Raw genomic sequence first — 11042 nt, forward strand, 5'->3', positions numbered from 1 at the left:
CAGACCTTCTGCTACCTGTTCAGAGCCTTGTCTTCCATGTAGAGGCCCAAGGAAGCTCATGCCTTCCAAGGGTGCAGGGGACACAGGCACTTGAGCTCATGGGTCACCTTGGGGACTTGAGTCCAGAAGGTTTTCCTTCATGAGAAGAGACTGGATTGTGCTTGTTCGTGGGAGGTAGGAGAACCTATTTGTTAAGAGCTCAGGCCAGAAGTTTACAGTATGTAGGTATTTATCCTGGCTGTACAACTTATTCCTGTGTGGCCCTCAGAAGGGAACCTAACCTCTCTGTGCCTTGGTTTCTTTACCTGTTGGGGTGGTGGGAGGTTGAGTCCTTTTGGTTGCCAGATCAGCAGGTGCCTTGGATTCCCTTGAGTCTGGGGGATTATAATCAGTAAGGGAGACAGGCCCTCATAGTACTTCAAGAGTAGGACCTGGACCTTGTCCAGGCATGGACCCTGGGGCTGGAGAGTGGTACTGGGTGTGGGCACTAGGGATTCAGGACAACAGGGCGTGGTGAATGGTCATATGGCACTTCCCGAGCTCTCTCAGCATCCGCTCCCTTCCCTCACAAACACCCCACAACCACCCTGCATTTGTTCAGCTTTTTCTTGTCCTCCCAGCTTCCGCAAACTCATTTTTTCCATTTCCTCATCTCTCAGCTTCCTGGGCATGACCTCAGAGTCCAGACAGCTTTGTGGCCGCTCTGAAACACACCCTTTCAACTTAGCCTCAACCACTCAAACCCCTGAGGGAGAAACCTGATTCCAGCCAAGGCAGACTCATTGATCTCAGATTTACCCTACCATGGTAAACAACCATAAATACTGGGCAAAATAGAGTATCCAACAACAGTTTGTAGGCACCGGACAGCAGCCAATGCAGGGTTATGATCATTGGAGAAGGAGTGCACATGAGGGGAGCCTCACTTTTTTTTTTTTCAGACAGGGTCTCACTCTGTCCCCCAGGCTGGAGTGCAGTAGCACGATCTTGGCTCACTGCAACCTCTGCCTCCGGGATTTAAGTGATTCTCCTGACTCAGCCTCCCAAGTAGCTGGGACTACAGGCATGTGCCACCACACCCAGCTAATTTTTTATTTATTTATTTATTTTTTGAGACAGGAGTCTCGCTTTGTTGCCCAGGCTGGAGTGCAGTGGCGCCATCTTGGCTCACCGCAAGCTCTGCCTCCCAGGTTTATGCCATTCTCCTGCTTCAGCCTCCTGAGTAGCTGGGACTACAGGTGCCCACCACCACACCTGGCTAATTTTTTGTTTTTTAGTGGAGACAGGGTTTCACCATGTTAGCCAGGATGATCTCGATCTCCTGACCTCGTGATCCACCCACCTCGGCCTCCCAAAGTGCTGGGATTACAGGCGTGAGCCACTGCGCCCAGCCACGCCCAGCTGATTTTTGTATTTTTAGTAGAGACGGGGTTTTGCCATGTTGGCCAGGCTGGTCTCAAACTCCTGACCTCAGGTGATCCACCTGCCTCGGCTTCCCAAAGTGCTGGGATTACAGGCATGAGCCACCTCCCTGGACAAGCCTCACATTTAAATTGCTTTCTCCACGAAGCCATTTCCCAAACTCAGGTGCAAGGAAGTGGACCAAGCAGGAAGTCACAGTCTCAATGGGTCAAGAAAATACATATCTGGCCGGGTGTGGTGGCTCATGCCTGTAATCCCAGCACTTTGGGAGGTCGAGGTGGGTGGAACACGAGGTCAGGAGTTTGAGACCAGCCTGGCCAATATGGTGAAATCCTGTCTCTACTAAAAATACAAAAATTAGCTGGGCGTGGTGGTGTGCGCCTGTACTCCCAGCTACTCAGGAGGCTGAGGGAGCAGAATCGCTTGAACCCAGGAGGCGAGGTTGCAGTGAGCCAAGATCGTGCCACTGCACTCCAGCCTGGGCGACAGAGCGAGACTCTGTCTCAAAAAAAAAAAAAAAAGCAAAAATTAGCCTGGCATGGTGGCAGGTGCCTGTAATCCCAGCTACTCAGGAGGCTGAGGCAGGAGAATCACTTGAAACCAGAAGGAGGAGGTTGCAGTGAGCAAAGATTGTGGCACTGCACTCCAGCCTGGGCGACACAGCGAGACTCCGTCAAAGGAAAGGAAAGGGGAAGGGGAAGGGGAATGGAAGGGGAAGGGAAGGAAAGGAGAAAAGTCTGCAATTGAATTTGGAGTGCAGGTACAAAAATCTGTTTAAAGATCCTGTCTGGTTTCTTGGCTGACTCCTAACCTCTGTGTGTTCAGGGTGTGTCTGAAAGATCCAGCAGGGAATAGGCATGGAGAAGCCCAAGAGCTGGCCATGATTTCAGCAGCCAAACAGGGCTGGAGGACTTTGGAATTCAGTCCCAGGCAAAGGGCAGAGATCTTTGTGAATATACCAGGGCTTCAGTTAGGATTTCGGAACAGCTGCATACACCCCAGGAGTAACGGCTATCCCCTAGGAGAAAGGGCAAAATTGAAATGACCCCTCTAACAAAGCCTAAAACCAAGCCTCTGTAGATACAGGTGACCCATTGGTAATTTAAATGCTCACCAAAACAAAACCTAACACTTTAACATACTTTAGAGGAAAATAACATAATTCAGAGACTCTAAAATGTAGCAACCCCAATAAAAAATTGCTAGATATGTGAAGAAGCAGGAAAAAGTGGCACATAATTGAAAGATAAAAGAGGTAACAGAAACAGATCCAGTGATGATCCAGATAGTGGATTTAATAAACAAGGGTTTAAAAATAAGTAAAATTGGCCGGGTGCGGTGGCTCACGCTTGTAATCCCAGCACTTTGGGAGGCCGAGGCGGGTGGATCACGAGGTCAGGAGATCGAGACCACGGTGAAACCCCGTCTCTACTGAAAATACAAAAAATTAGCCAGGCGTGGTGGTGGGCACCTGTAGTCCCAGCTACTCGGAGAGGCTGAGGCAGGAGAATGGCGTGACCCCGGGAGGCGGAGCTTGCAGTGAGCCAAGATCGCGCCACTGCACTCCAGCCTGGGTGCCTGGGTGACAGAGCGAGACTCCGTCTCAAAAAAAAAAAAAAAAAAATTAAGTAAAATTAATATGTTAAGGAGACTAGAGCAAGAGATGGACAAAACATGTTAAAAGGCTGAGTACTTAAAACAGAAAATCTAATTTCTTTTTTTTTTTTTTTTTTTGAGACAGGGTCTCTCTCTGTTGCTCAGGCCAGAGTGCAGTGGTGCAAATCTCACCTCATTGCAGCCTTGACCTCCCAGGCTAAAGTGATCCTCCCACCTCAGCCTCTAGAGTAGCTAGGACAACAGGCATGCACCACCACACCCAGATATTTTTTGTATTTTTTGTAGAGATGGAGTTTTGCCATGTTGCCCAGGCTGGTCTCAAACTCCTGAGCTTAAGTGATCCACATGCCCCAGCCTCCCAAAATGCTGGGATTACAGGCATGAGTCACTGCACTCAGCCAAAAAGCTGACATTTTGGACTGCAAAATATATTTGAAATTAAGAACTCACTGGATAGGTTTAGCAAGAGACTATATACAGCAGAAGGCAAGACTAGTGAACTTAAAGACCAGTCAATAGAAATTATTCAAATTGAAGCACAAAGCAAAAACAATAATAGAAGGAAAAACAGAACTGAGTATAAGAGATGCATGGGATATGTTCAAAAGGTCTAACATATGTGTTTGGAATTCCTTAAGGAGAGAAGAGAGGGAATAGGAGAGAAGCAGTATTTGAAGAAATAATGGGCTGGGCATGGTAGCTCACGACTGTATTCCAAGCACTTTGGGAGGCTGAGGTGGGAGGATCACTTAAGCCCAGGAGTTCAAGACCAGCCTAGCCAACATGGCAAAACCCTGTCTCTACAAAAAATAAAAAAATTAGTCAGGCGTGGTGGCGTACAACTGTAGTTCCAGCTACTTGAGTGGGAGGATCAGGATCACATCAGCCCGGGAGGGTGAGGCTGCAGTGAGCCATGACTGCACCTCTGCACTCCAGCAGCCTGGGCAACAGAATGAGACCTTGTCTCAAAAAAAAAAAAAAAAGAAAGAAAGAAAATAAAATAAAAAGAAGGCTGGGCGTGGTGGCTCATCCCTGTAATTCCAACACTTTAGGAGGCCAAGGAGGGCGGATCGCCTGAGGTCAGGAGTTCGAGACCACCCTGACCAAAATGGTGAAACTCTGTCTCTACTAAAAATACAAAAATTAGCCAGGCATGGTGGCACGTGCCTGTAATCCCAGCTACTTGGGAGACTGAGGCATGAGAATCACTTGAACCCAGGAGGCAGAGGTTGCAGTGAGTCAAGATTGTGCCACTGCACTTCAGCCTGGGTGACAGAGTGAGACTCTGTCTCAACAAAAAAAAAAGAAAAAGAAATAATGGCTGAGAATTCCACAAATATGATGAAAGGCATCAAGCCATAGATTCAAGAATATCAATGAGCTCCAAGCAGAGTAAGCATAAAGTAAACCGCACTTAGCCTCATCACAGTTAAATTGCTGAAAATCAAAGACAAAGTAGAAAGTCTTAAAAGAAACCATATTTTAAAAGAGAGAGAGAGACAGACATAACCAACAATACAATTGATGGCAGACTACGGAAGCCAGACAATAATGAAATGACATCTTTAAAATGCTAAAAAGGGTTGGGGACAGTGGCTCACGCCTGTGATCCCAACATTTTGGGAGGCCGAGGCAGGCAGATCACTTGAGGTTAGGAGTTCAAGACCAGCCTGGCCAACATGGCAAAACCCCATCTCTACTAAAATTACAAAAATTAGCTGGGCATACTAGTGCATGCCTGTAATCTCAGCTACTCAGGAGGCTGAGGCATAAGAATCGCTTGAATCCAGGAGGCGAGGCTGCAGTGAGCCGAGATTGTGCCACTGCACTTCAACCTGGGCAACAGAGCCAGACTCTCTTTCAAAAAAAATAATAAAATAAAAAATAAAATAAAATAAAATGCTAAAAAATACCTGCCAAGCTACAATTATATGCCCACTTCAAAAAATAAAGTAAAAGAAACATGTTGTCAGACAGACAAAAGCGGAAAGAATTCGCTTTGTTACTAGTGCACATCTGTACTATAAGAAATACTTGAGGAGGTTGGCATGGTGGCTCACGCATTTAATCTCAGCACTTTGGGAGGATTGCTTGATGCCAGAAATTCAAGACCATATGAGCAACATGGTAAGACCACATCTCTACAAAAAATAAAAAATTGGCCAGGAGTGGTGGTGCACACTTGTAGTCCCAGTTACTCTGCAGGTGGAGGCTACAGTGAGCTGTGATTGTGCCACTGCACTCCAACCTAGGTGACAGAGCAAGACCCAGTCTCAAAAAAAAAAGAAAAGAAAAACTAGAGAAGGTTTATTTTTGTTTTTGTTTTTTATTTTTTGAGACCAGGTCTTGCTCTTGCTCTGTCACCCAGGCTAGAGTGCAGTAGTGCTATCACAGCTCACTGCATCCCTGGCCTCTCGGGCTCAGGCCATCCTGCTGCCTCAACCTCCTGAGTAGCTGAGACCACAGCCGTGCACCACCATATCCAACTAATTTTTTTTAAGTATTTGTAGAGATGGGGTCTCCCTATGTTGCCCAGGCTGAGGGAGTTTTTCAGGCTGATGGAAAATGGTCCCTAATGGTATTGCAAGAACGAATGAAGAGCACAAGGAAAGAGTAAAAATGTGTCCAATGAGAATCAAATATTGGCTATTTAAAACAACATCTCATAAGATTTTTCACATAAAAGTAAGTATATGAGACCCAGTGTGGTGGCTCACACCTGTAATCTCAGCACTTTGGGATGCCCATGTGGAAGGATTACTTGATGCCAGGATTTTCAGACCAGCCTGGACAACATAACAAGACCCTATCTCTATAAAAAATTGTAAAGAAAATTAGCTAGGCATAGTGGTGCATGCCTGTGGTCTCAGCTACTGGTCTCAGCTACTGGAGAGTCTAAGGCGGGAGGATCGTTTGAGCCCAGGAGGTTGAGGTTCCAGTGAGCTGAGATCATGCCATTGCCCTCCAGCTTAGGCAACACAGCAAAACCTTGTCTCAACAAAAATCAAAAAAGTAAATATATGACAACAATAAAACCAAAGAGGGGAGGGGACTAAATGGGAGTTAACTGTTATAAGGTTATTGCATCATTTAAGTATAAATTGTAAATGTTCTAACTTAATGTAGGTTGAAATAAATCAAGGATGCATATTATAATCTCTAAGACGACCACTAAAATAGTAGTAAAAGAAAATGCAATTAAAAAGCTAACAGTAGGCCGGGTGCGGTGGCTCGTGCCTGTAATCCCAGTGCTTTAAGAGGCTGAAGCAGGCAGATCAAGAGGTCAGGACATTGAGACTATCCTGCCCAACATGGTGAAACCCTGTCTCTACTAAAAATACAAAAATTAGGCCAGGCATGGTGGCTCATGCCTGTAATCCCAGCACTTTGGGAGGCCAAGGCAGGTGGATCATGAGGTCAGGAGTTCAAGACCAGCCTGGCCAAAATGGTGAAACCCCGTCTCTACTAAATATACACAAATTAGCTGGGCATGGTGGCACATGCCTGTAATCTCAGCTACTCAGGAGGCTGAGGCAGAAAAATTGCTTGAACTGGACCCGGGAGGCAGAGGTAGCAGTAAGCAAGATTGTGCCACTGCACTCCAGCCTGGGCTACAGAGTGAGACTCTGTAAAAAAAAAAAAAAAAAAAAAAATTAGCTGGGTGTAGTGGTGCACTCCTGTAATCCCAGCTACTCGGGAGGCTGAGGCAGGAGAATGGCTTGAACTTGTTGAACCCGGGAGGCAGAGCTTGCAGTGAGCCGAGATCGCACCACTGCACTGCAGCCTGGCGACAGAGCAAGATTCCATCAAAAAAAAAAAAAAGCTAACAGTAGAACAAAATGAAATTATTTTTAAAAAATATTGATTAAGTCTGAGCGCAGTAGCTCACATCTGTAATCCCAGCACTTTGGGAGGCCAAGGCGGGTGGATCATGACGTCAGGAGATCGAGATCATCCTGGCTAACATGTTGAAACCCCATCTCTACTAAAAAAATACAAAAAAAATTAGCTGGGCATGGTGGCAGGCACCTGTAGTCCCAGCTACTCGGGAGGCTGAGGCAGGAGAATGGCGTGAACATGGGAGGTGGAGCTTGCAGTGAACCAAGATCGAGCCACTGCACTCCAGCCTGGGCGAAAGAGCGAGACTCCATCTCAAAAAAAAAAAAAAAAATATATATATATATATATATATCCAAAGGAAAGCAGAAAAGGAGGAATAAAGGAACAAACGATAAACAGAAAACAACATGATAAACCCTCCTATACCAGTAATTACAATTAATGTAGATAGCTTAAATATGCCAATTAAAAGACAAACATTGGCCAGGCGTGGTGGCTCATGCCTGTAATCCCAGCACTTTGGGAGGTCAGGAGTTCAAGACCAGCTTGGCCAACATGATGAAACCCCATCTCTACTAAAAATACAAAAATTAGCCAGACATACTCACTTGAACCCAGGAGGCGGAGGTTGCTGTGAGCCGAGATCATGCCACTGTACTCCACCCTGGGCAACACAGCGAGATTCTGTCTAAAACAAACAAACAAACAAATATTGTCAGATTAGATTAAAGAAGAACTCCAACTCTGCTGTTTATAGAAAACACTTTAATATAAGGCCATCAGGAGGCTGAGGCAGGAGACTCGCTTGAACCAGGCAGTAAGAGGTTACAGTGAGCCAAGATCGCACTACTGCACTTCAGCCTGGTGACAGATGGAGACTCCGTCTGAAAACAAACAAACAAACAACAACAACAAAATATATATATATATACACATATAGACATAGGCTAGGCACGATGGCTCGCGCCTGTAATATCAGCACTTTGGGAGGCCAAGGTGGGCGGATCACTTGAGGTCAGGCATTCGAGAACAGCCTGGCCAACATGGTGAAACCCTGTCTCTACTAAAAATACAAAAAATTAGCCAGGCATGGTGGTGGGCGCCTGTAGTCCCAGCTACTCAGGAGGCTGAGGCAGGAGAATGGTGTGAACCCAGGAGGCAGAGCTTGCAGTGAGCTGAGATGGCGCCACTGCACTCTAGCCTGGGTGGCAGAGTGAGACTCCGTCTCAAAACAAACAAACAAAAAATTAATCGGGCATGGTGGCGCACACCTGTAGTCCCAGCTACTCAGGAGGTTGAGGCAGGAGAATTGCCTGGACATGGGGAGGCGGAGGTTGCTGTGAGCCAAGATTGCGCCACTGCACTCCAGCCTGGGCAACCTAGTGAGACACTGTCTCAAAAATAAATAAATAATATAAATATAAATATAAGGACATAAAAAGGTGAAAGTAAAAGGTTAGAAAGCAATATTTCATGTCAACACTAATCCCAAGAAAGCTAATATGGAAATATTATACAAACTTTAAGTCAAGAAGTATTATGAGAGAAAAAGTGGACTATTTCATAATAATCAAGCTCCAAAGGAACAATCTATTTGGCCCAACTTGTCCAGCTAGTCCAGGTTACAGGCGGCTACCAGCTGTGAACCGGTGCCCAGGATGTACTGGGGCTAGGAGAGCTGCCCTTGCAGCAGCTCTGAGGGGAAGGTGTGGGTCCCTTGCCATCCTAGTCATTTTTCCTCATTTGATCCTGCCCTTCCTTGTTTGATGTCTAAACCCAAAGATGCCCAACTACACTTCCTGTATCCTAGGCAGGCTCTCAGCTGCTAGGGACTCAGCCTGAATCTGGGCTGCACAAATACTCCAACCTTGACTGTGAGCTGTAGTCCAACCTGGATTCTCATCCCAGGGCTGTGGCCTTACAGTGGGAATTGACAATTGTCTCTGGACAATCTGATTTTGTTGGCCTGAACCACCATTCCCATGGACAGTGACCACGTGAGCTCCTAACTGGTAGCTCTGCCTCTTGCCCCGTCCTAGTGGGAAGACAGGTCTTTGCCACCCACCAGTTGGGCAGGCTGGGTAGGGCAGGGCCTGCAGCTCCTGAGAGGGCTACAGTTCGCGGCTGATTCACCTTAGCCATTATCACTCAATTTCTGTGACCTCTTTACCCTGTGCCACAGAGAAAGCAGTGGGACAGGGCAGACCATGCTCTCTGTGGCCCTGGGTTCTGGCTCCTGCCTGGATTGCTAACTCTGATGTCTGGTATTCTGCTCCTGCAGACACTATTCTCTCCCTCCAGTTCCAGCTGCTCTTGCCCGGCGAGTTGGATCCCTCCCTCTGAAACAGGAGGCGAGACATCTTTCATGGTTCCCCGTCTCTGGCATCCCTCCTTTGCTATTCTGCCTGCCTTCACAGCCCTGCCACATGGCTGGACAGGCCTCAGCCACAGCTCCTGCCTCACTGGCTAATTCCAAGCCCTGCTCACCTGGGTGGGTCCTGACCCTGGGCTTGTTTGAGTGCAGCTGCCACTTGTATTCACTTTGCCCACAAGGTCCTCCCAAAACATATTAGCCATCCTGTGGGAGTCTAATGCTTTCTGTCGGATTTTATCAGCTGTGGGTAGGACATGGCACGCCATGATTACAATGAATGATATTAATTGGTTTCAACCTTGTTCGGATGCTGTGGGTTGAAGAATATAGGCTCTGCAGACAGGCCTGGGCTCCCGTCCCACCTCAGCCACATATTACTCTGTGATTCTGGGCAAGTGACTTAACCTCTTTGAGCCTGAGCTTCCTTGTCTGTAAAATGGGTTAGTATCTGTCCCCTAGGAGTGTGGTGAGGGATAAATAAGATGATGTGTGTGAAGTGCTTGGCACAGCACCTGCACATGGATAGTGCTTAATACTATAGACGATGGATATTGCTATGTCTGAGGAGCTCAGCTAACTGTGTTACAAATATTCTAAACACAGCATATTTCTACTCTGCTGTGGTTAGGTTTTTCTGTTTTTAAAACATTCTGTAATATATAATAATAATAAAATTAATACCTGTATACCGGCTGGGCACAGTGGCTCATGCCTGTAATCCCAGCACTTTGGGAGGCAGAGGCAGGTGAATCACCTGAGGTCAGAAATTTGAGACAAGCCTGGCCAACATGGTGCAATCCCGTCTCTACTAAATATACAAAAAATTGCTGGGCGTGGTGGCACACGCCTGTAACCCCAGCTACTTAGGAAGCTCAGAGAGGAGGATCGCTTCAACCTGGGAGGCAGAGGTTGCAGTAAGCCAAGATCGTGCCACTGCACTCCAGCTTGGGCAACAAAGCAAGGCTCTGTCTCAAAAAAAGAAAGAAAGAAAAAAAAAAACACCTGTATACCTACTGCTCAACTACAAAATAAAACATTCACAGTTCCTTTGAAGCCTCCTGCGTCTCCTCCCCAATCACATCCCCTCTCTCCACTCCAAGGTCACTGCCATCCTGAGAATATGTTGAAAGTGGAGGCCATGAAAGAGCAGTAAGGTGACACCCCCACCCCGCACAGCCAGTGCTGGTCTAGTGGAATCTAGAGCTCCCACACCCTCCAAAGTAAGGCACAGTGCCCCCTTCTCTAGAGTCCATGGGTGCTGAGTGGGGAACCTGGACTTCCGCCTCCACCTCACAGCAATGCAGCAGCACCTCCCCTCCTGTGCTGGAGTAGCAGCATGGGAAGCAAGGATTCAGTAAGACCCAGAGTCTCGTAATACCTAACATGTCTGGGTTTCAGTAGAAAATCAACAGTCAAGGACGGGTGCGGTGGCTCACGCCTGCAATCCCAGCACTTTGGGAGGCTGAGGTGGGCGGATCATGAGGTCAAGAGATCGAGAACAGCCTGGCTAACACAGTGAAACCCCATCTCTACTAAAAATACAAAAAATTAGCTGGGCATGGTGGCGGGCACCTGTAGTCCCAGCTACTTGGGAGGCTGAGGCAGGAGAATGGCGTGAACCCGGGAGGTGGAGCTGGCAGTGAGCCGAGATGGCGCCACTGCACTCCAGCCTGGGTGACAGAGCGAGACTCCATCTCAAAAAAAAAAAAAGAAAAAGAAAATCACCAGTCATGCTGAGAACCAGGAAGATCTCACACTGAATGTCAAAAGACAATGAATAGATGCCAAC

Source organism: Symphalangus syndactylus, chromosome 5 (assembly GCF_028878055.3).
Source record: "Symphalangus syndactylus isolate Jambi chromosome 5, NHGRI_mSymSyn1-v2.1_pri, whole genome shotgun sequence".
In the NCBI taxonomy this organism is placed as follows: domain Eukaryota; kingdom Metazoa; phylum Chordata; class Mammalia; order Primates; family Hylobatidae; genus Symphalangus; species Symphalangus syndactylus.